The 26748-nt window shown below is 39.4% G+C and overlaps 1 protein-coding gene and 1 long non-coding RNA gene across 2 annotated transcripts in view; one reads left to right on the top strand and one right to left on the bottom strand.

Annotated features, from left to right (window-relative positions):
- LOC135224061 (beta-1,4-glucuronyltransferase 1-like) overlaps nt 1-26748 on the bottom strand; it is a 46095-nt gene that overhangs the window by 7933 nt on the left and 11414 nt on the right. The window lies entirely within an intron of this gene.
- LOC135224199 (uncharacterized) lies at nt 8687-11427 on the top strand. The gene is made up of 3 exons (XR_010316679.1): nt 8687-9112; nt 9937-10074; nt 10820-11427. It is a non-coding gene; the product is annotated as an uncharacterized LOC135224199 (long non-coding RNA).

Below are 26748 nucleotides of genomic sequence, written 5' to 3'. Positions count from 1 at the left end.
GGAAGCTCGAATTTCAAGTTAATAATTGCCCCTTTGGTGGCTTGTTCCGTATGAATAGGGTTCTTCATTATATATGATGATGATGATAATAATAATAATAATAATAATAATAATTAATAATAATAATAATAATAATAATAATAATAATAGTAGTATATAGTATAGTATAGTAGTAGTTTTAAAGGCTCCACAATAATATATTTGTTAAAAACTCTCGTAAAACGATTACATTATTGTGGACCCTTTAGAATATTTTGTGAACTTTCGTGATGGCGAGATTTTTCCCCAAATGATGATGATGATGATAATTATAATAATAATAATAATAATGATAATAATAATAATAATAATAATAATAATAATAATAATAATAATAATAGTAATAATAGTAATAATAATACCGGCACTGACGACGACTCCTGCATGACCTGGACCTGAGATCCTGTTTTAATTAAATACAAAGCAGAAAGCTTTCGAAGACCTGCACGGTCCCTCCTTGAGATTGACAAGGAGGACCGTGCAGGTCTTCGAAAGCTTTCTGCTTTGTATTTTAAATAACAAGACCAGACATATTATTGTGGATTACTTTTCCATTTTATTTTATTATTATTATTATTATTATTATTATTATTTTTTTTTTTTTTTTTTTTTTGCTCTATCACAGTCCCTCCAATTCGACTGGGTGGTATTTACAGTGTGGGGTTCCGGTTGCATCCTGCCTCCTTAGGAGTCCATCACTCTTCTTACTATGTGTGCCGTTTCTAGGATCACACTCTTCTGTATGAGTCCTAGAGCTACTTCAGCCTGCCTCTAGTTTTACTAGATTCCTTTTCAGGGATCTTGGGATCGTGCCTAGTGCTCCTATGATTATGGGTACGATTTCCACTGGCATATCCCATATCCTTCTTATTTCTATTTTCAGATCTTGATACTTATCCAATTTTTCCCTCTCTTTCTCTTCAACTCTGGTGTCCCATGGTATTGCGACATCAATGAGTGATACTTTCTTCTTGACTTTGTCAATCAACGTCACGTCTGGTCTGTTTGCACGTATCACCCTATCCGTTCTGATACCATAGTCCCAGAGGATCTTTGCCTGATCGTTTTTCTATCACTCCCTCAGGTTGGTGCTCGTACCACTTATTACTGCAAGGTAGCTGATGTTTCTTGCACAGGCTCCAGTGGAGGGCTTTTGCCACTGAATCATGCCTCTTTTTGTACTGGTTCTGTGCAAGTGCCGGGCATTCACTTGCTATGTGGTTTATGGTTTCACTTTTCGTATTGCACTTCCTACATATGGGAGAGATGTTATTTCCGTCTATCGTACTTTGAAGATATCTGGTTCTTAGGGCCTGATCTTGTGCCGCTGTTATCATTCCTTCAGTTTCCTTCTTTAGCTCTCCCCTCTGTAGCCATTGCCAATTGTCATCGCTGGCTAGTTCTTTAGTCTGTCTCATGTATTGTCCGTGCATTGGTTTGTTGTGCCAGTCCTCTGTTCTTTCTGTCTTTTTCCTGTCTCTGTATATTTCTGGGTCTTCGTCTGCTTTTATTAGTCTTCTTCCCATGCACTCTTTAGCCACTCGTCTTCACTGGTTTTCAGATATTGCCCCAGTGCTCTGTTTTCGATGTTGACGCAGTCCTCTATACTCAGTAGTCCTCTCCCTCCTTCCTTTCGTGTTATGTATAGGTCGTCCATATTTGCTCTTGGGTGTAGTGCTTTGTGTATTGTCATGTTTCCTGGTTTTTCTGATCTATGCTGCGGAGTTCTGCCTTCGTCCTTCCATTCACTATTCCTCGCGCTGTATCTGATTACTTGGCACTGCCCATGTGTTTATGGCTTTTATCATATTTCCGGCGTTGAGTTTTGACTTGAGTATCGCCTTGAGTCTCTGCATATATTCTTTTCCTGATCGTGTCCTTCATCTCTTGGTGTTTTATATCTCCTCCTTCCATTATTCCCAGGTATTTGTATCCTGTCTCATCTATGTTGTTTGATGTTGCTCCCATCTGGTAGCTTTATCCCTTCAGTTCTCGTTACTTTGCCTTTTTTGTATGTTGACTAAGGCGCATTTTTTTTTTCTATTCCAAACTCCATCCTTGATTGTCTCCTCCAGATACAATCCTTACAGTCTGGATTAGGGTATCTATTTCCTTGATGGCTCTTACCATACAGCTTGATGTCATCCATGAACATCAGATGGTTGATTCTGTTCCCTCTTTTCTTGAGTTGGTACCCGGCATCCATCTTCTGTAGTACTTTTGTCATGGGAATCATGGCTACTACGAAGAGTAGTGGGGACGGTGAGTCGCCCTGGAAGATCCCTCTCTTGATATTAACCTCTGCTAGTCTTATTCCAGAGCTTGTAAGTATTGTATTCCAGTTGTGCATTGTATTTTTGAGGAAGCTGATGGTATTTTCCTCTGCCCCATATATTTTCAGGGGGCATTCTATTAGCCATGTGTGTGGTATCATGTCGAAGGCTTTCTTATAGTCTATCCATGCCATGCTTAGGTTGGTTTTCCTTCTCCACTACTGTTCTTCATTACCATTTGTCTATCAGGAGCTGGTCTTTTGTGCCCTACACTTCCTTCTGCAGCCTTTCTGTTGGTGGGGGATGGTGTTTGTCTCCTCTAGGTATTGTATAGCCTTTCACTTATGAATACCTGTTAGTAACTTCCACATTATTGGTAGGCAGGTGATAGGCCTGTAGTTACTGGCTATATTTCCCTTACTCTTGTCTTTTTGTACTAAGGATGTTCTTCCTGTGGTCATCCATTTGGGTGCTTGGTGATTTGAGATACATGCTGGAGTTGTTCTGCTATTCGTGGGTGTAGGGCCTTGAAGTTTTTTGAGCCAGTATCCATGGACTTCATCGGGACCTGGGGCTTTCCAGTTTGGCATTTTGCTTTAGTTGGTGTCTGACTGTGTCTGTCGTGATGTCTGTGAATCTTTGTTTTATTCTCCCTGTTTCTTCTTCCTTGACTTCCTGGAGCCATGTTGCATGTTTGTTGTGTGATACCGGATTGCTCCATATGTTTTTCCCAGAGTCTCTTACTTGGTTCGGCTTCAGGAATTTCTGGGTGGTTGTCTTCCCCTCTTAGTTGGCTGTATAGTCTTTCTGGTTGGTTCCGAATAGTTTGTTCTGTTGGTATCCCTTATTCCTGTTCATGTACCGTTGGATCTTATGGGTGGGCTTTGGCCTAAGCCTCTGGTTTTACATCTTCTATTGTGTTGTTTAGTCCCCTCATCTTTGTACTTTGTATTTCTCGTTGAGTTCCTCACTTGTTTTCTTGCTTCTTAGCCTTTTTTCCGCCATCTCTTTCAGTTTACTCAAGTCAGATCTCATCACCATGATTTGCTTTTCCAGGCGCCTTTTCCAAGGAGGTTGCTGTTTTGGTTTCTGTTGGGTTGGTTGTGCTGGTGGTGTTGGTGTTCGAATTCCCATCATTCTTGCTACTAATCTTGCTCCTGCATATGTCAAGTTATTTGTTTCTGTGATACTGGTGGTGTGTATTATGCCCATTATTTCATTGACTCACTTGTTTTCTCCCTTAATTTCTTTGTGTTGTAGGCTTTCATGGAGGGGATCTTTGTTCTCTCTGTATCTGGCTCCATCCTTTGTCTAATCTTTTCTACCCATTCCGTCCTCTCTGTTACTTCGTCAGTGTTTCTTTGTGTGTCGTTGTTTGATACCTCATCCTCCCTGTCGTCTTCTGTGGCATCGTCTCTCAGTTCGTTCTTCTCTTTCTGTTGGGGAGAGCCAGTTCTTTTTCTTTATGTTCCCTTACTTGGTCTGCCAGCCTCTGCTCTGTTTGGGGGGTGTTATTCCTCTCATTCCAGATGTTGACCAATCTTCTTCTATATCCTCTCTCTGTCGGGTTGCTTCTGATGTAGCATCTCCATATTTTTTTCCTTATTTTCTTCTCTTGGTCCATTTCTTCCTTTTTTTGCCTCTGTAGCTCCAATCTCAGGCTGTTGATTACTATTATTATTATTATTATTAAGTGGGGGTCACTTCTGGACCCCAGGCCAGAGTTGTAGTATCATGCATTACGAGATTTTTAAACATTATAGAGGCATTACACATCTGAACGTCATTCCAGATGCCATACTGACATTTCATTAAACAAGGCTGAAAAGCGCTCTGTTATCACGTTCACAGACGAATTATATATTTTTGCTTGGCCCTTATCACTGCTGGCAGCTGCACAACGTTTTGTCCGTAACTCGTGCCATTTGCGACTTGCAGGGTTTATTGAAAGAGGGAAGGCCGAACCTTACTTGACGACGAAAGCTGAATGACTGTTATCATTGTAGTGAAAAATAGAGATGTTTTCCCTCATGTTTTGTGTTGGTTTTTGGGTAAAAACCACTTCGGTGAACAAAAAGCCACTCATGATCTTTAATTGCGTATATATTTTCGTTCGTCGCCATCAACATTATTATTATTATTTTTATTTTTGGTCTATCACAGTCCTCCAATTCCGACTGGGTGGTATTTATAGTGTGGGTTCCGGGTTGCATCCTGCCTCCTTAGGGAGTCCATCACATTCCTTACTATGTGCGCTGTTTCTAGGGTCCACTCTTCTGCTGAGTCCTAGAGCTACTTCAACCTCTAAATTTTTCCAGGTTCCTCTTTTCAGGGATCTTTGGGATCGTGTCTAGTGTCCCTATGATTATGGGTACAATTTCCACTGGCATATCCCATATCCTTCTTATTTCTATTTTCAGGTCTTGATACTTATCATTTTTTTCCATTTCTTTCTGTTCAACTCTGGTGTCCCATGGTATTGCGACATCAATGAGTGATACTTTCTTCTTGATTTTGTCAATCAACGTCACGTCTGGTCTATTTGCACGTATCACCCTATCTGTTCTGATACCATAGTCCCAGAGGATCTTTGCCTGATCGTTTTCTATCACTCCTTCAGGTTGGTGCTCGTACCATTATTACTGCAAGGTAGCTGGTGGTTCTTGCACAGGCTCCAGTGGAGGGCTTTTGCTACTGAATCATGCCTCTTTTTGTACTGGTTTTGTGCAACTGCCGGACATTCGCTTGCTATGTGGTTTATGGTTTCATTTTTCGTATTGCACTTCGTACATATGGGAGAGATGTTATTTCCATCTATCGTTCTTTGAAGATATCTGGTTCTTAGGGTCTGATCTTGTGCCGCTGTTATCATTTCCTTCAGTTTCCTTCTTTAGCTCTCCCCATGTTGTCATCGCTGGCTAGTTTCTTTAGTCTGTCTCATGTATTGTCTGCGCATTGGTTTGTTGTGCCATTCCTTTGTTCTGCTTGTCATTCTCCTGTCTCTGTATAGTTTCTGGGTCTTCGTCTACTTTTATTAGTCGTCCTTTCCCATGCACTCTTTAGCCACTCGTCTTCACTGGTTTTCATATATTGCCCCAGTACTCTGTTCTCTAGTTGACTCAGTCCTCTATGCTTATAGTCCCCTCCCCCTCTTCGTGTTATGTATAGTCTGTCCGTATTTGCTCTTCGGTGTAGTGATTTGTGTATTGTCATATGTTTCCTCGTTTTCTGGTCTATGGTGCGAAGTTCTGCCTTCGTCCATTCCACTATTCCTGCGCTGTATCTGATTACTGGCACTGCCCATGTGTTTATGGCTTTTTATCATATTTCCGCCGTTGAGTTTTGACTTGAGTATCGCCTTAAGTCTCTGCATATATTCTTTCCTGATCGTGTCCTTCATCTCTTGGTGTTTTATATCCCCTCCTTCCATTATTCCCAGGTATTTGTATCCCGTCTCATCTATGTGTTTGATGTTGTTCCCATCTGGTAGCTTTATCCCTTCAGTCCTTGTAACTTTGCCCTTTTGTATGTTGACTAAGGCACATTTTTCTATTCCAAACTCCTTCCTGATGTCCCCAGATACAATCCTTATAGTCTGGATTAGGGTATCTATTTCCTTGATGGCTCTTTCACCATCATACAGTTTGATGTCGTCCATGAACATCAGATGGTTCATTCTGTTGCCTCTTTTTTCAATTGGTACCCAGCATCCATCTACTGCAGTACTTTGTTATGGGGGAATCATGGCTACTACGAAGAGTAGTGGGGACAATGAGTCGCCCTGGAAGATCTCTCTCCTGATAACCTCTGTTAGTCTTATTCCAGAGTTTGTAGGTATTGTATTCTAGTCGCGCATGTATTTTTGAGGAAGCTGATGGTGTTTTCCTTCTGCCCCATATATTTTCAGGCATTCTATTAGCCATGTGTGTGGTATCATGTCGAAGGCTTTCTTATAGTCTATCCATGCCATGCTTAGGTTGGTTTTCTCTCTACTGTTCTTCATTACCATTTTGTCTATCAGGAGCTGGTCTTTTGCCCTGCCCCTACACTTCCTCCTGCAGCCTTTCTGTTGGTGGGGGATGGTGTTTGTATCCTTTAGGTAGTTGTATTAATTATTATTATTATTATTATTATTATTATTATTATTATTATTATTATTATTATTTTATTATTATTATTATTATTATTATTTTTATTATTATTATTGGGAAGGTAAACCCTTATTAATGTGAAACAAGCCCACCAAAGGAGCCCTGACCTTGAAATTCGAGCTTCCTAAGAATATTATGGTGTTCGTTTTCAAAGAAGAAGCAGAAGATAATAAGATATGCACAGAGAGAGGATATCGGTCATGAAAAGAGAGAGAGAAAAAAGATAGATTAATAAATAAATAGATAAAATATAAATACAAATTATTAAAAATAAAATTACAAGATGAATTCTTTTTTTAGGGGTAGTAATGCTTTATATACATCATTGCTCGAAACTTCTGAGGAAGTTAAGTTGCACTGCATCCTCAGTAGGGAAACTGTTCCACAGTCCCGACTTTTTAAGGAGGAATAAAGGACCTCTGGAACATTGGAGAAGTTTGTCAGGTATCTGTTAATGTACAACTCATGATTTGGTAAACAAGTGATATGCAGTTGCACTAGAGACAGAAAAAAATGTCACAACAAAATTGGTCTTCATTTTCCTAAATCCATATTGTTTATCTCTGTTAAAAATACAACTTGTGAATCGGTAATCAAGTTTTTTTTTTTTATACATGTTACACCAGAGCAGAATTTCGTGACCAAATTATTTTTCACTGTCCAAAATCCAATCATTTATTATAGTAACGAGGACTACGCGAAGATGCCGTCTTCAGAAACGATAATATTAACTGGCTTGGTGACTACATTCTTCAACGTGGCCATCACGATAATAGTGACCTGCGTAATGTGGGAATCTTCAGAGACCAGTGTCCATAAGAAGGGTTTTAGATCAGCCCTCGACTGACAGATTCATGAATGAGGATCCCTGGGTAAGTTTTCAAATCCCGATCGTCTGGCTAATGGATATTCTTGTGGTTGTTTTGCTTTTTGTATGAACACATCCAGTCCCCCTTAGAGGAAGGTAGTCCCGTCAGTGCACCCCACGTAATGCACTTTCATAGGCTCGGAGTTGCAATCCCCTTCATTGCTTTTTTGCTTACCCCCTCCCAACAGTCATTTTATAGTGCAACTGCAAAAGGTTTTTTCTCCTGTTACACCTTGAAGTCCTATTTTTACTGTCCTTTTCCCTTTCAGCACTGAATGACATCATCATAGGTCCCAGTGCTTGTGTGGCCTTACTCCTAGATTTTACAACATTACATTTCGTAATGACATAATTGCTCTGTTGTTTCCAAAAGCGTTCACTTTTCATTTTCTCTTCCATTATATTTTTTTTAAAACGTCCTTTTTTCCTTGGAAAAAATGACATTTGCTAACAGGTTTTTGAATAAAGAGTAATCAAGGCTTTATCATATGGAAAAGTTACAATTTCGAATATTGTGCAGAATCCACTGTTTTGATGCGTTAGGGTTCTTGTATTGACTCATAGTCACTAACATTTACTTTCTGCTGTATCAAATTTTGTCAATGCGTCTTGTCTACACAATCATTCAACTCAAACCATACTAGATCATTTACCAGACACTTACCCTGGCTGAAGATTACGCCTCTAAACTAAACTCTATCAGATAATCTACAGAAATCTTCTTCTCTGAGAGTACCTTTTGGTTCTGAGTTTTCCATCTCTACCTGTGTCCGTTTTTATATTTTAAAACAAAACATCGTCCTCTTGTATTTTTTCAGTGCTGCGATACTTCATCTGGGCCGAACAAACTTCACGCAGGAAGGGAAATACCAAACCCTTACCTAGACCACAGTCGTGGCTCCTAGACAAGTCAGGTCGTTTCAAGATGCACCCCTTCGCCATCACGGGGGACGATTGGGACGGGACCTGCGACTCTTGGAGGATCTGTCTCTCTACTCAGACGTCCGCCGACCTGATGTTCAAACATAGGCCTACATGGCCGAAACGTGGGAGGGTCCTATGTCCGTGTCCGTCTTGACCCCCGACCGCGACTTTACCGTGGCCATCACTATGATCCAATATCTGCAGAAGTGTTTCCCGAGGATGATGTCTCGAGTAGCCTTCCACATAACTTACCCGAGAAACCTCCCTCCGAAGTATGTTGTCAATGACGATGAGGAACAGCTGGAGTACAACTGCAAGCAGCCGGAATCTGTCAACAGAGAAATAGTGGAGAAGGTCCCGCCCGAGAAACTAGCCCAGCACTTGAAAAGGGCGGCTTATCCCCAGAATCTCCTGAGGAACTTGGCCGAGAAGGCTGTCCCGCAGAGTACTCCTTCACACTCGACATCGACATGATCTCGGCTCCCGGAATGTCGAGAAAACTGAATGAATTCGTGTCCCGGAACTCGACGAGAAGCTGCGATCGCTGCGCATATATCATCCCAACTTACGAGATTCACGCTGGGGTAGAGAAGAACCCTAGGACTAAAGGAGAGCTGAAAGCTCTTCTCAAGAAGAAGAAAGCTCAGCGCTTTCACATCAAGGTATTCCACCTCAACCAGCACAATTCGCAGCTGAAGAAGTGGGAGACCGACAAGTCGTCTTGGCCTAGGAAACTGGAGGTCATGTACAACATTAGCACTTGGGCTGAATTCTGGGAGCCCATTTACGTCACCAAAGCTGACGTCCCTCCTTACGACGAGAGATTTGTCGGTTATGGCTATACTCGGAATAGCCAGGTACAGTTACTGGTATAACCAAAATGATTAAGTACTATAATAGATTCAAATCAGCAGTACATCTGATGTCTAGGGCAGTCCCTTATGACGCTCCTGATTGGCTATTGATAAGCCAATCACAGCTGGAAACTCAGTCTCTCTCGAGAGGTTCACATAGGCAGGATATATCTTCCACCTATCCTGAAGGATGTGTCTTCCTCAGGAGAGGTGGAACATACACCCTGCCTATGTAAACTCTCTCGAGAGACTCAGTTTCCAGCCCTGTGATTGGCTTATCAATAGCCAATCAGGAGCGTCGTAAGGGACTACCCTAGCCATCAGATGTACTGCTGATGTGAAGCTACTATTGTAGCTCTTCTTCAGAAAACCTGTTAGCCTGGGCTTATATCACTCATAATTCTTAACAATTCTAGCTCTTATCTCTTTTAGTTGAACGGTTAGAGGAACCTAGAGCAATCCTTATATTATTTAAGGTATACATGAAATGATGGTCAACCAGAAGCATCTCTTGTTTAAAAATTTAAAGCTTAGGGTTATGTCTCTTCTAATTCTGAAAAAATCCATCGTCAAGCTCTTTGAGTTGGATGTTAAGGCGCAACCGAAAGCATTCCTTCTTAATAGTAAAAAAACAAATAGGAATGCAGATGTATACCTCACTTTATCTTATACATCTAACCTAACGTAATAATAAATAATGTATACCATTTGCGAGCAGTGCAAGATAGGTGTGAATATTATGTTACGTAGTTTCATTTATTTCTATTAAGTTTTATGATTTAAGCTCGATTTTTACGTTCCTTTTCACTCATCGTTTCTTTCTCCAGATCTACGAGATGCACGAGGCTGGGTATACGTGGCATATGCTGAACAATGCCTTCTTATGCCACAGTGGATTCCAGACCAGAAGGCAGCGGTCAGGAAGTCGTAAGAGGCAGATGCTTCATAACGACCACATTTACAAGGTATGCTTATAAAAATGTTTATTCACATATCTTTCAATTAAAAGTTCCTCTCTTTCTTTCAAACTTACTGTTACTGTTAGAGAGCGCTACGTCCTCATGTCTCATGTCTTGTCAAGGCAATCATATTACGTTTTGATTCTGAGAGAAAAATACTGCATTTTAGTTCCTTTTGCAGTACCACATTGCCATACACTGCAAGCCATTCTTGAACATTCTAGACTCATAGCAAATTAACTTCGTGTCTTTTAAATTCCAAGGAAAAACTACATAAGTAGAACACATTTTGTCTTTATTTCAAAGATTCCACCACGAAACGTAAAATAAAAGAAGTGAGTGTACATTTTAAAAGTCTGCCACGAGTTATCCTAAAATGAACCTGGTATTTCTGGCTCGAATCAGTTGTCAGTTTTAGGATGATGCTCCACCCATAATTCTTTAGTAGAATGATTTCTCAAAAGGTTCCAAATTCAGAGAGAAAAAAGTCCATTCAGCTTTCTCAGAGTAATCGTAAAGTCTAAAAGTAGGACTAGAACTTTGACGATTGATAACCCCTTGTTTGTTTATTCAAACGTACTTCTTTGTAGGTATAGCTAATGTACATCGTTGCTGTTGTTGAATCTTGACAACACAAAGCAAATTTGAATGACAGATTGATATTATTTGTTTATATTAGGCAAAATAAGATTGAATGATATGAAGTACCTCACACGCGTCTACTAAAAGAGATAACTCCGTTTTATTTCAGGTCTTCAAGAAAGAGATTCACGCCAGATATACAGTGGACGAAGATAACCCACTCGCCGGGTATAACGAGAGAGAGAGAGAGAGACGAGATACCTCTGGGAAAATACAACTATGAAGAATTGTGACGCAAGGCTTGTAGGCCAAATGTGTTCATGTGGCTAGGTCTAAAACACAGAAACAATTTCTTTATATATTTCATTGTGAAATGAGAATCTTGCTCTTTTTTTTTCGTCCCTCAAGATTTTGCTGTAAAGAAAAGCCAGTGATAAGTCGAATGAACTGACTAAAAATAGTTATGCGTCCAAAAGGTGTAAGACACTATTCGGTTTCACTTGGCATATTGAGCTAAAATTCTCTCAATTTCTTGCACTTCAGTGGAGACTAGATTTTTTAACATGAATATATTTAGGTGGTATTTTGTTGTAAATGAAATTTATTAGTTTCGCTGCAGTGAAGTACATAAATTTTGAATAAACATCTGTGGTCTGCACATAATACCTACCATGAAGTTCTGAAGACTTATTTAATCAAACCCTACTGATTATTGAGTTTGTTTACCTAATTTTTCCATGAACTAGTGGTGGGTGACTCAAGCTGTCCCGGGAGGAGTTTTCCCTCACCATGACATTAAGATACGTGATAATAATACTATTTGTATACATATACACTTGTCAGTCTCTTGCCGGGAGACACAGGTCGGTAGAATGGTACTGTGTCATAGTTGACATGGTGGGTATGAAGACTAACGTTTACGCTGCCTGGGCAAATAGGGTAGGCCTGTCCTACCTGCTATTACATGATATTCTTTGTGTGTATGGGTCTTACTACTGATGAGGCCAGGTGATGTCTTCCCACTGGGAGGCCAGTTGAGTGCTGATTTCCCTTTTAGGGGTATTGAAGAAAATTCCTGGTATTCAGCTTGTTTCTTTATTACAGGTAGGGGTAACCCCAAAATGCCCTGCAGGATGGCCATGTTGTGGTACCATTTGGCACTGGTATATGCAAAAAACTGTATACAAACAAAACTCTTATGACTGTTTTTGTTAACGTTTTACTAACCCTATCAAACGCTAAGTTACAAATCAAACTAACACAGCAAAAATTTCATGACAACTTATGAACGCGAAGTATCTTTCCACGACAATGAAAATTTTTCCTCGTTAAGGAAGGGCATAGCAACATGCCTAAAGGCCTGTCCACACGAGCAGGCCTGATCGGCGTGCTCCAGGGTTGACGGGCAAATTCTGGCGGACTTATCCGTGAATGTTGTCCACACGAGTGAGGCGATGGAGAGTGGGCATGCCCGACGATGCCAGTAGTGTGTTCAGGTGCGGTACGATAAACATGGTGCCTACGCAAAGAAGAAAGATAGTGTAGCATGATAATTGCTTTGTGTGTGATGAAAATAAAAGAGATATGGTGCAAAGAATGGCTCGGTAAAAGAAATGATATGGTTCACGTACGTCTGCCAGGGTCGAAGCTCAAGCCATCGGGCACCACCATGGTGATTTTGCTACAATACCCATCGGGCAATTTGACGGTTTACCCGTCAAGTGTGCCCGTTAGAGGGGAAGTCCGCCGATCAGGCCCGATCGTGTGGACAGGCCTAACTGGGCAGGCAAACTCTGCACTTGAATTCTCGTCTGCTACTGTTCTTCCATGATAATGATCTGTTCCAAATAATGAACTAATGGTAATATACAACTTTAAAAGCTTACCTTGCAAGGGATAGATAATCATTTGTATTAACAATTTGGTAAAATAGCCAAATTGAGAGGAGGACCGGATGACGTCCTACACACGAGAGCATTTCGTGATTCTTACATGGTCTTTTAGTGTTACCAAAAGCAGACGAAAGATTCAGGGCAGCGCTCCCATACTCAAAAGCGAGAGAAAAACAAAACAACGGACTGGCTACACTGTCACACTCGTGTCCACAACAAAAAATGAAAACATTTCACAGTTCCAATCACTTACAATAGCAGTGTAAAGATATTAGAGGAGGGTGATGAATCAATCTAAATAAATCACTACTAATTAAAGGAATATTTTTCCCATTACAAAGCTTTAGACAATCTGAGCTTAAATGGATCTGTACTTTTTTTTAGGCTGAATTCTATGTTACAGCGTTGTCTCTTTGAGGATAGATTCTCATTTATTTATCAACACTTTTTGTTTTTTCTGCAGTAATGAAATCACTAGGAGATACTGTCCAGTGATAATCTATCTGGGAGGACAGATCCCTTACTGGAATCGTATTCAAATCCGGTGCTTCAACCTCTGCTTCTTCAAAAGAACTACCTCACCAGGGACGACTGTTCAGTGGTCCATTTTAGAAGGTAGGGGCCTTACAGGAACCTTATTCAGGTTTAGTTCCTTCGACCTGTCACTTTGACCTAGACCTATTGCTTTTTTTTAATAGCAATTTTAACTGGCCGTAGGGAGCGTTTCCTTTCCATAAAACACTTGCTGTTAATGGTATTGAATTATTGAATTCTCGACCTATCTTGAGTTGGCCGTTTAAGTCATTGTTTACTAATTGACTTTGCTCTTGGTTCGTAAACAACTCTGACTTGAAGACAATTAAGAAATTTATTTTGTAGTGTTTTGTACTTGACTGAGTGGGGTACACATATATATGGCTAGCGTACAGTTTTCTCCAAATATGGTAAGAAGTGTCCCTTAAACTTTCTGAAATCTCCAGTGATATTCATTCTTCATCTTTCTCACCTGATCTGCCAGTTCTGTTAATTTCGAAGTGGTTTATGTTTCGTATAAAGGTCGTCTGTAGCGTCACGTTTTGTTACTCCTGAAACTTGTTTTGTTGGGTGTCCGTGATTGACAGGTAAGGCAGGCAAAGTAGGCTGTTCTATTTTTTTTTGTTTAAATCGGACAAAGCAGGTAAGACATGTTGACCTAATTATCACAGATTTATTTACCAATCAATCTCGGCTGCTAAGAGGGATATCATGCCACATTCTCCACAAATGTTTTGCCCGTTTTATTGGTGAAATGTTTGTAGTTGTAAGAATTTGAAATGGTTGCACTTAAGAACTGTCATGTTTATTGCATATGAACTTGTGAAACGGCAATTAAGTTTTGCAAAATACAAATAAGTAGCATATGAATAAAATTTAAAAAGTGCGTCTACGTAAGTACTGTTATTAGGTCACCTATGGTACTGTATTTTGCTACTTGCGAAGGACTTCCAAATTTATACCCATTATTGCCTTTGTTGGCTTAATTAATATACTTACGATACATCTTTGTGTCAATTTACATATTAATTCTGGATTATCATCTGGGTATGAAGGTGAAGTATTTTTTTTTATAGATCACTTAGAATCTGGTTTTAGTCTTCACCAGCACAATGGAGAAATCGCTTGCAAAGCAGTCTAGCCATATTGGTCAAAGCTCAGGGCTTCAACCAATGAGAGAAAGCGTTAGAAAAATTGTGTCTCCGATGGCCGAGAGACTTACCTTTCTTGAACAGTTTTCTTAGGGCAGCCATGATTGTGAAACTAGGTTAATTTTAAGCTTGCAGTTTAATAGTGATAGCTTCTGATATTTTTATGTTAGTACTTCGTGTTAGCAATTATGAACCAGTTGCGGTTAACTGCTGGTTGCGTTTATCCAACTTAAGGTTAACTTAGGTATTTATAACTTGTTTGGGACATCAGGGACCGTCGAGAACACTCTTGAGAACAGAGTGGATTCTGCTAGTAAACTCTGGTGGTACGGCAATGCTTTCTGGTCGATCTGTGTGAGCTTTGGTGGTACTGCCAATGCTTCTGGTTGATCAACGTGAGCTCTGGTGGTACTGCCATGCTTCTGTTGATCTACGTGAGCTCTGTGACTGGTGGCACTGCAATGCTTCTGGTTGATCTATGTGAGCTCTGGTGGTTACTGCCATGCTTCTGGTTTGATCTATGTGAGCTCTTGGTGGTACTGCCATGCTTCTGGTTGATCTATGTGAGCTCTGGTGTACTGCCATGCTTCTGGTTGATCTACGTGAGCCTCTGGTGACTGGGGTGGCACTGCAATGCTTTTGGTTGATCTGCGTGAGCTCTGGTGGTACTGCAATGTTTTCTGGTTGACCTATGTGACCTCTGGCGGAAGTTAAAACCTTCTGGCTGACCTCCGTGACCTCCTGATAGTTCCTACATGCTTTAGATTGACCCCAGTGACTTCTAGAGCAAGTAAAAAGCTTAAGGTTTATATAATTAAGATGGCTTTTGCTGGGACTTCTCGATTAGCGTGTAGATTGTCCAGCTTAATTATGCACTTGCAATAAAAAATTACTTCGTTGAAGTGTCCATAATACTGTGTAATGATTGATCACATTTTTTAAAAAACTGACTGGTAGGATTGTTTAATTGCTTTACATTGGCATTACGGTAGTAATCTTGCAGAATCCTCCTAATCTAGGTATTGGTAGCGTGTTTATTCGTTTTCTCATAATTTTTTACTTGGAAGAAGAATGTAAACATAAAGGACAGCCTAAAGTGTTCAGTCTTTCGAAGACACAAGTAGGATTGTATTCTTTGTTGTTTCGGGTTAGTTTTCTAGTCTTTTGTAAAGCTTATTTTTTAAAAAATTTTTAATTTTTGTATTAAATACACCTAAATCGAGTTTTTTAAAAAAGTAATAGAAGGGTTGCCCAATGCTGTTATTTTTCATTGATATATTTTTCGTAAAGATATTTCTTTAAAATATTTAAATTCAAACCTTTGTAGTACGAGTAATGTCTTGTCAAATAAAATTGAAGCCTTAGTTTAAAAGATTTAAATTACCTTGTAGTATTATTCTTACTGAAAGAACTATATCTCTAGATACAGCAAGATGGTTTGCTGGGGCATCATTAGAATTTCATCCCATAAATCAGTTGGTATTTTCAATTTTTAGAAGAGAACTAAGTTGCAAATTAAGGTTGCTAATACCAGAGAATCTTCGTGTGGCATCATTGGAATTTCATTCCGAAATCTGTTTACAGTAATTTTTTATAATTTTTATTTTAAGAAAAACTATGTTTGCAGAATTTTTTTTTAGAAGAAAACTTATGTTGCAGAATTTTTTTTTAGAGAAAAAGCTATGTTGCGAATTAAGTTGCTAATACCAGAGAATCTTCGTGTAAGATACCGAAACACTTAAGAAACAAATACGAAGTACTTGACTAATACAATTAAGAACAGAAATACGCCTGTAGAGCAAGAGTAATGGGCAATAAGACATACCAAGTGTTCCTACGATTAGAATTTGACAAAACTTCACAAGAAAATGCACAGAATACCTCCATACATAGCCCACTGTACCAATTGCAGACTAGAGTTTATCAAAGCAATGATTAAGTAAATTAGTCTTTCATTTATTAATTGGTGCTAAATAAGAGTTTCGCCCTCCATACTGAGTTTACTAGCAGAATCCACTCCCCTCAAGACTGGTTCTCCAAACAGTCCCTGATGTCCCAAACAAGTTATAAATACCTAAGTTAACCTTAAGTTGGATAAACGCAACCAGCAGTTAACCGCAACTGGTCATAATTGCTAACACGAAGTACTAACATAAAAAATATCAGGAAGCTATCATATTAAACTGCAATCTTAAAATTAACCTAGTTTCACAATCATGGCTGCCTAAGAAACTGTTTCAAGAAAGGTAAGTCTCTCGGCCAATCGGAGAGACAATTTTTCTAACTCTTCTCATCATTGGTTGAAGCCCTGAGCTTTGACCAATATGGCTAGACTGCTTTGGCAAGCGATTTCTCCATTGGTCTGGTGAAGCTCTAAAACAGATTCTAAGTGATCTATAAAAAAAACAAAAAATACTTCACCTTCAGTACCAGATGAATAATCCAGAATTATATGTAAATTGACACAGAGATGCATTCGTAAGTATATTAATTAAGCCAACAAAGGCAATAATGGGTGGGTATAAACTTTGGAAGTCCTTCGAAAGTAGCAAAATACAGTACCGTAGGTGACCTAAATAACAGTAACTTACGTAGACGCACAAATTTTATTCATATGCTACTTATTTGTATTTGCAAAACTTAATTGCCGTTTCACAAGTTCATATGCAATAAACATGACAGTTCTTAAGCGCAAACCATTTCAAATTCTTACAACTACAAACATTTTACCAATAAAACGGGCAAAACATTTGTGGAGAATGTGGCCATGATATTCCCTCTCAGGCAGCCAAGAGATTGATTGGTAAATGAAATCTGTGATAATTAGGTCAACATGTCTTACCTGCTTTGTCCGATTTAAACAAAAAAATAGAACAGCCTACTTTGCCTGCCTTACCTGTCAATCGACGGACCCCCACAAAACAAGTTTCAGGAGTAAAAAAACGTGACGCTACAGACGAACCTTTATACGAAACATAAACCACTTCGAAATTAACGAACTGGCAGATCAGGTGAGAAAGATGAAGAATGAATGTCCACTGGAGATTTCAGAAAAGTTTAAGGGACACTTCTTACCATATTTGGAGAAAACTGTACGCTAGCCATATATATGTGTACCCCACTCAGTCAAGTACAAACACTACAAAATAATTTCTTAATTGTCTTTAAGTCAGAGTTGTCCTACGAACCAAGAGCAAAGTCAAGTTAGTAAACAAATGACTTAAACGGAACCAACTCAAGATAGGTCGAGAAATTAACAATAATTCAATACCATAAAAACCATAACAGTAAGTTTTTAAGGAAAGGAACGCTCCCTGCGGGCCATTTGTTAAAATTGCTATTAAAAAAAAGCAATAGGTCTGGGTCAAAGTGACAGGTCGAAGCAACTAAACCTGAATAAGGTTCCTGTAAGGCCCCTACCTTCTAAAATGGACCACTGAACAGTTGTCCTGGTGAGGTAGCTTTTGAAGAAGCAAGAGGTTGAAGGCACCGGATTTGAATACGATTCCCAGTAAGGGATCTGTCCTCCAGATAGATTATCACTGGACAGTATCTCCTAGTGATTTCATTACTGCAGAAAAAGTGTTTAATAAATAAATGAGAATCTATCCTCAAAGAGACAACGACTGTAACATAGAAATTCAGCCTAAAAAAGTACAGATCCATTTAAGCTCAGATTGTCTAAAGCTTGAGGTCTGCCACACTAGTTCATGGAAAAATTAAGGTAAACTCAATAATCAGTAAGGGGTTGATTAAATAAGTCTTCAGAACTTATGGTAGGTCTTATGTGCAGACCACAGATGTTCATTCAAAAATTTATGTACTTCACTGCAGCGAACTAATAAATTTCAGCTTAAATGGATTCGTACTTTTTTAGGCTGAATTCTATGTTACAGCGTTGTCTCTTGAGGTAGATTCCTCATTTATTATCACACTTTTTCTGCAGTAATGAAATCACTAGGAGATACTGTCCAGTGATAATCTATCTGGAGGACAGATCCCTTACTGGAATCGTATTCAAATCCGGTGCCTTCAACCTCTGCTGGTTCTTCAAAAGCTACCTCACCCGGACGACTGTTCAGTGGTCCATTTTAGAAGGTAGGGGCCTTACAGGAACCTTATTCAGGTTTAGTTCCTTCGACCTGTCACTTTGACCCAGACCTATTGCTTTTTTTTTAATAGCATAAATATATTCATGTTACAAAATCTAGTCTCCACTGAAGTGCAAGAATTGAGAGAATTTTAGCTCAATATGCCAAGTGAAAACTGAATAGTCTTACACCTTCTGGACGAATAACTATTTTTAGTCAGTTTCATTCGACTTATCACTGGCTTTTCTCTACAGCAAAATCTTGAGGGACAAAAAAAAAATGCAAGATTCTCATTTCACAATGAAATATATAAAAAATTGTTTCTGTGTTTTTAGACCTAGCCACATGAACACATTTGGCCTACAAGCCTTGCGTCACAATTCTTCATAGTTGTATTTTCCCAGAGGTATCGTCGTCTCTCCTCTCTCTCTCAGTTATACCCCGGCGAGTGGGTTATCTTCGTCCACTGTATCTCTGGCGTGAATCTCTTTCTTGAAGACCTGAAATAAAACGGAGGTTTATCTCTTTATATAGACGCGTGTGAGGTACGTTCATATCATTCAATCTTACTTTGGGGGCCTAATAATAAAAAACAAAATATATCAATCTGTCCATTCAAATTTGCTTGTGTTTGTCAAGATTCAACAACAGCAACGATGTACATTAGCTATACCTACAAAGAAGTACGTTTGAATAAACAAGGGGTTATCATCGTCAAAGTTCTAGTCCTACTTTTAGACTTTACGATTACTCTGAGAAAGCTGAATGGACTTTTTTCTCTCTGAATTTGGAACCTTTTGAGAAATCATTCTACTAAAGAATTATGGGTGGAGCATCATCCTAAAACTGACAACTGATTCGAGCCAGAAATACCAGTTCATTTTAGGATAACTCGTGGCAGACTTTTAAATGTACACTCACTTCTTTTACAGTTTCGTGGTGGAATCTTTGAAATAAAGACAAATGTGTTTCTACTTATGTAGTTTTTCCTTGGAATTTAAAAAGCACACGAAGTTAATTTGCTATGAGTCTAGAATGTTCAAGAATGGCTTGCAGTGTATGGCAATGTGGTACTGCAAAAGGAACTAAAATGCAGTATTTTTTCTCTCAGAATCAAAACGTAATATGATTGCCTTGACAAGACATGAGACATGAGGACGTAGCGCTCTCTAACAGTCACAGTAAGTTTGAAAGAAAGAGAGGAACTTTTAATTGAAAGATATGTGAATAAACATTTTTATAAGCATACCTTGTAAATGTGGTCGTTATGAAGCATCTGCCTCTTACGACTTCCTGACCGCTGCCTTCTGGTCTGGAATCCACTGTGGCATAAGAGGCATTGTTCAGCATATGCCACGTATACCCAGCCTCGTGCATCTCGTAGATCTGGAGAAAGAAACGATGAGTGAAAAGGAACGTAAAAATCGAGCTTATATACATAAACTTAATAGAAAGAAATGAAACTACGTGAACATAATATTCACACCTATCTTGCACTGCTCTCTAAATGGGCATACATTATTTATTATTACGTTAGGTTATGATGTAATAAGATAAAGTGAGGTATACATCTGCATTCCTATTTGTTTTTTACTTATATAAGAAGGAATGCTTTCGGTTGCGCCTTAACATCCAACTCAAAGAGCTAGACGATGGATTTTTTCAGAATTAGAAGAGACATAACCCTAGCTTTAATTTTTAAACAGAGATGGCTTCTGGTTGACCATCATTTCATGTATACCTTAAATATGTAAGGATTGCTTTAGGTTCCCTCTAACCGTCCAACTAAAAGAGATAAGAGATAGAATTGTTTGAGAATTATGAGTGATATAAGCCCAGCCTAACGCGTTTTTCTGAAGAAGAGCTACAATAGTAGCTTCACATCATCAGTACATCTGATGGCTAGGGTAGTCCCTTACGACGCTCCTGATTGCTATTGATAAGCCAATCACCAGGGCTGGAAACTCTGAGTCTCTCGAGAGAGTTTACATAGGCAGGGTGTATGTTCACCTCTCCTGAGGAAGACACATCCTTCAGGAGAGGTGGAAGATATATCCTGCCTATGTGAACTCTCTCGAGAGAGACTGTTTATTTTGTTTCCAGGCCTGTGATTGGCTTATCAATAGCCAATCAGGAGCGTCATAAGGGACTGCCCTAGACATCATATGTACTGCTGATGTGAATCTAATAGTAGTACTTAATCATTTTGGTTTATACCAGTAACACTGTACCTGGCTATTCCGAGTAATAGCCATAACTGACAAATCTCTCGTCGTAAGGTTGGACGTCGCTTTGGTGAGGTAAATGGGCTCCCAGAATTCAGCCCAAGTGCTAATGTTGTACATGACCTCCAGTTTCCTAGGCCTAGACCGATGTGTCGGTCTCCCACTTCCTCAGCTGCGAATTGTTGCTGGTTGAGGTGGAATACCTTGATGAAAGCGCTGCGCTTTCTTCTTCTTGAGAAGAGCTTTCAGCTCTCCTTTAGTCCTAGGGCTCTTCTCTACCCCAGCGCGAATCTCGTGTTGGGATAATATATGCGCAGAGATCGCAGCTTCTCGTCGAGTTCTGGGGCACGAATTCATTCAGTTTTCTCGACATTCCAGGAGCCGAGATCATGTCGACGTCGGGTGTGAAGGAGTACTCTGCGGGACAGCCTTCTCGGCCAAGTTCCTCAGGAGATTCTGGGGATAAGCCGCCCTTTTCAAGTGCTGGGCTAGTTTTTCCGGGCGGACCTTCTCCACTATTTCTCTGTTGACAGATTCCGGCTGCTTGCAGTTGTACTCCAGCTGTTCCTCATCGTCATTGACAACAAGACTTCGGTGGGGAAGGTTTCTCGGGTAAGTTTATGTTGGGAGGCTAACTCGAGACATCATCCTCGGGAAACACTTCTGCAGATATTGGATCATAGTGATGGCCATGGTGAAGTTGCGGTCGGGGGTTTAAGACAGACATGGACAGAGGACCCCTCCCACGTTTCGGCCTGTAGGCTATGTTGAACATCAGGTCGGCGGACGTCTGAGTAGAGAGACAGATCCTCCAAGAGTCGCAGGTCCCGTCCCAATCGTCCCCCGTGATGGCGAAGGGGTGCATCTTGAAAAGACCTGACTTGTCTAGGAGCCCACCACGACTGTGATCTAGGTATGGGGTTTGGGTATTTCCCTTCCTGTGTGGAGTTTGTTCGGCCACCCAGATGAAGTATCGCAGCACTGAAAAATACAAGAGGTCGATGTTTAAATAGAAAAACGGACACAGGTAGAGATGGAAACTCAGATCAAAGGTTACTCTCAGAGAAGAAGATTTTTGTAGATTAATCTGATTAGAGTTTAGTTTAGAGGGCGCAATCTTCAGCCAGGTAAGTTGTCTGGTAAATTGATCTAGGTATGGTTTGATTGAATATTGTGTAGACAAGACGCATTGACAAATTTTGATACAGCAGAAAGCAAATGTTAGTGACTATGGAGTCAATACAAGAACCCTAACAGCATCAAAACAGTGGATTCTGCACAATATTCGAAATTGTAACTTTTCCATATGATAAGCCTTGATTACTCTTTATTCAAAAAAACTGTTAGCAAATGTCATTTTTTCCAAGGAAAAAAAAGACGTTTTAAAAAATATAATGGAAGAGAAAATGGAAAGTGAACGCTTTTGGAAACAACAGAGCAATTATGTCATCATGGAATGTAATGTTGTAAAATCTAGGAGTAAGGCCACTCAAGCACTGGGACCTATGATGATGTCATTCAGTGCTGAAAGGGAAAAGGACAGTAAAAATAGGACTTCAAGGTGTAACAGGGGAAAACCTTTTGCAGTTGCACTATAAAATGACTGTTGGGAGGGGGTAGAGCAAAAAAGCAATAAGGAATGGTTGCAACTCCGAGCCTATGAAGTGCATTACGTGGGGTGCACTGACGGACTATACCTTCCTCTAAGGGGGACTGATGTTGTTCATACAAAAAGCAAAACAACCAGAATATCCATTAGCCAGACGAATCGGGATTTGAAGACTTACCCAGGGATCCTCATTCATGAAATCTGTCTGTCGAGGCTGATCTGAAACCCTTCTTATGGACACTGGTCTCTGAAGATTCCACATTACGCAGGTCACTATTATCGTGATGGCCACGTTGAAGAATGTATCACCCAAGCCAGTTAATATTATCGTTACTATAATAAATGAATGGATTTTGGACAGTGGAAAAAATAATTTGGTAAGAAACGAAATTCTGCTCTGGTGTAACTGTATAAAACTTGGTTACCGATTCACAAGTTGTATTTTAAACAGAGATAAACAATATGGATTTAGGAAAATGAAGCACCCCAATTTTGTTGTGACATTCTGCTCTAGTGCAACTGCATATCACTTGTTTTACCAATACATGAGTTGTACATTAACAGATACCTGCACAAACTTCTTCCAATGTTCAGAGGTCCTTTATTCCTCCTTAAAAGTCGGACTGTGGAACACGTTTTCCCTACTGAGGATTGGCAGTGCAACTTAACTTCCTCAGAAGTTCGAGCAATGGATGTATATAGCTTATTACTACCTAAAAAGAATTCATCTTGTATTTTAATAATTTGTATTTATATTTTGTATTTTTATTTATTTATTATTTATCTTTTTTTTTTTTCTCTCTCTCTTTTCATGACCGATATCCTCTCTCTGTGCATATCTTATTATCTTCTGCTTCTTCTTTGAAACGAACAACACCATAATATTCTTAGGAAGCTCGAATTTCAAGTCAGTGGCTCCTTTGGTGGGCTTGTTTCACATTAATAAGGGTTTATCTTCCCAATAATAATAATAATAATATAAATATAATATAATAATAATAATAATAATAATAATAATAATAATAATAATAATAATAATAATAATAATAATAATAATAATAATACAACTACCCAGAGGAGACAAACACCATCCCCCACCAACAGAAAGGCTGCAGAAGGAAGTGTAAGGGCACAAAAGACCAGCTCCTGATAGACAAAAATGGTAATGAAGAACAGTAGAGAAGGAAAACCAACCTTAGCATGGCATGGATAGACTATAAGAAAGCCTTCGACATGATACCACACACATGGCTAATAGAATGCCTGAAAATATAAGGGGCAGAGGAAAACACCATCAGCTTCCTCAAAATACCAATTGCGCAACTGGAATACAATATACTTACAAACTCTGGAATAAGACTAAAAGAGGTTATTATCAAGAGAGGGATCTTCCAGGGCGACTCACTGTCCCCACTACTCCTCGTAGTAGCCATGATTCCCATGACAAAAGTACTGCAGTAGATGGATGCTGGGTACCAATTGAAGAAAAAGGCAACAGAATGAACCATCTGATGTTAATGGACGACATCAAACTGTATGGTAAGAGCATCTAGGAAATAGATACCCTAATCCAGACTGTAAGGATTGTATCTGGGACATCAGGATGGAGTTTGGAATAGAAAAATGTGCCATAGTCAACATACAAAAGGCAAAGTAACAAGGACTGAAGGGATAAGCTACCAGATGGGAACAACATCAAACACATAGATGAGACGGGATACAAATACCTGGGTATAATGGAAGGAGGGGATTATAAAACACCAAGAGATGAAGGACAGCGATATCAGGAAAGATATATGCAGAGACTTAAGGCGATACTCAAGTCAAAACTCAACGGCGGAAATATGATAAAAGCCATAAACACATGGCAGTGCCAGTAATCAGATACAGCGCAGGAATAGTGGAATGGACGAAGGCAGAACTTCGCACCATAGACCAGAAAACGAGGAAACATATGACAATACACAGAGCACTACACCGAAGAGCAAATACGGACAGACTATACATAACACGAAAGGAAGGGGGGAGGGGACTACTAAGCATAGAGGACTGAGTCAACATAGAGAACAGAGCACTGGGGCAACTATATGAAAACCAGTGAAGACGAGTGGCTCAAGAGTGCATGGGAAGGACGACTAATAAAAGTAGACGAAGACCCAGAAATATACAGAGACGGGAGAATGACAAGCAGAACAAAGGAATGGCACAACAAACCAATGCACGGACAATACATGAGACAGACTAAAGAACTAGCCAGCGATGACACATGGGGAGAGCTAAAGAAGGAAACTGAAGGATGATAACAGCGCACACAAGATCAGGCCCTATGAACCAGATATTTGTTCAAAGAATGATAGATGGAAAATAACATCTCTCCCATATGTGTAAGTGATAACTTAATAAAAATATGGAATGTTATTCCATATATATAAAAGACTAAAACTAAGAGGTCAACCAGATTGCGTGCAGGAATGTGATCAGACAAGAGACGATAAAGATGACAGATACATACAAGTAGGCTAAGTTGACATGCCGTCACCTGTAGTCATTCATTTGTTTTGAAACATTAGTCCAAGCTCCCTGCTTGAGACAACTACCGCGACCTATAATTCAAATGGCCTGCGTGATTAGTAACTATGTCATCTGATTGTATGTTCGTATGTTCGAGCTACTGTCTGCTTCCTTTATGATTTGTAACCAAGATGTAGAACAAAATAGAGTTAGCCATCATCATTGGCAGACCTGTACCTCTTTACCTAAGCTTTATCATGTAGAAAAACAGAATAGAATTAGCCATCATCATTGGCAGAAGCGATCAAGCTATCGTCATTAGAAGACCTGTACAATCCTACTTGATCTTCACCATGTAATCTCAGAGAATATAAGTATTTTTTGTACTTTTGTGGTTTTTACTAGAACCTCACATCATTGCCGAATCATCATGAGTTTAACACATCGTTGTCATAGCCAAAGAAGATAATACCGACTTCGTAAGTGATCTACAAACCCCAAGACACTCCAATGAATATGGGAGTGCATAACCAACCGACTTAGCGTAAGATTATCGCAAGTCTAACATTACCTCATAGGGCGCCTTATTATACAAGGCAACAGCCCTAATATTGGTGGCAGATTATCAGAAAACTCTACAACGTCTTCCGAAGAAAAAACCAGAATAATAAACAATGTATCATCAGAAGTCAATGACGACGAAAGCAGCAGATTCTTCAAGCAACCTAGTATCATCGTTTAGTGAGCGACTTCAGAAAACAACAAGAACTCTTTAACGTCTTCCGAAGAACACGAATAATGTATCATTGCACAGTCAACGACGACGAAAGCAAGAGATTCTTCAAGTAACTTAGTATCATCGTTTAGTGAGCGTTTTCAGTAGTGAATAACTTCAAGAAACAAACCCGACGTGTCTTTTTCCTACGGCAATGCAAGCTTCGTCTCTCATTAGAATCATTCAAGAAAACATTGTTATTGAGTCGTTTCCGGCACTTCAAGCAAAACAGCGAACGCGTCTGCAGCATCAGATCTTCAAGGGCTCGAATCATCCAAACAACGCGCACGGGGGAACTGAAGCCAAACCAGTCATCCGCTAAAAAGAGAAGGAGGGCCAAGGCCGTGTGTCATTATCGAAACACCGTGACTTCTCACAAAAGCAAGCTAAGTACAATTTTTTATTCATTTGGAGTAACTGAGTGTTTCCTTTGCAGGTCGAATTTCGTTGTTCCTGTGGCCGAAGTTACGAGACATTCTTAATCTTACCTTTTTACAGAAATTATCTACATCATTGAGATTTCGCTACACGAGTTTTTTATCTTTGAGTTTCTGTTTCCAGAAGTTCTCCTGAAATATCATAATCATATACTATGTTAATTTTATCATTTTGGGTGATTATTAATCCTTTACGTAACAACCATATTAAACAGTGAATATGCGTTTACGCAGTGGACGTCTGTATTTATACAGATGCATGGATAGGGTCGTTAGGCACCGTAGTGATTATAAAAACACACAAAAAACAAGTGGAACACTCGTACAAATCTAGATAATTAGAGGTAACACTATTTCGGTCATGACAATAAATGCTCCTTTGCAAAGTCCCGATCGCAGTTTTTAGCCTTGAGTTTTTGAGTTATATAAAATACCGAATCCTATGACTCAACTTAACTTTAAAAATACGGCTGGATTGCAAGGAATAACATGTCTATATAAAACTTTCATTAGGCTAAATGCGCTGACCAGGATCCCTCACTATTTCAAATTTTAGCAAAGAATGAAAGTAAAACCACAGCAAGTACATAGTTAATAATAACGCAATAGATAACTTGTTTTAATAGTAATCGCTCAATTCTTTATAGTTCAAGTCATTCTTACGTTTGTTGCTTTATACGTAACCAACAACAGAATGCTAAAAACACACAATATGTTGCCGATGGTAAACAGTAGCCCTAAATATCAGAATCAAACAAAGCAAACTCGGTTACTGTGTCATCTAGTCAGACGGTCAGGGTCAGTTAAATCTGCTGAGTGTTCAAAGCAAAGCACATTCCACATAAGCGACTTGAGCGAGAGGAAAAACGATGT

Source organism: Macrobrachium nipponense, chromosome 10 (genome assembly GCF_015104395.2).
Source record: "Macrobrachium nipponense isolate FS-2020 chromosome 10, ASM1510439v2, whole genome shotgun sequence".
NCBI classification, from domain to species: domain Eukaryota; kingdom Metazoa; phylum Arthropoda; class Malacostraca; order Decapoda; family Palaemonidae; genus Macrobrachium; species Macrobrachium nipponense.
Note: the sequence above shows the minus strand (reverse complement) of the source record. Positions and strands in the feature narration are given on the sequence as shown.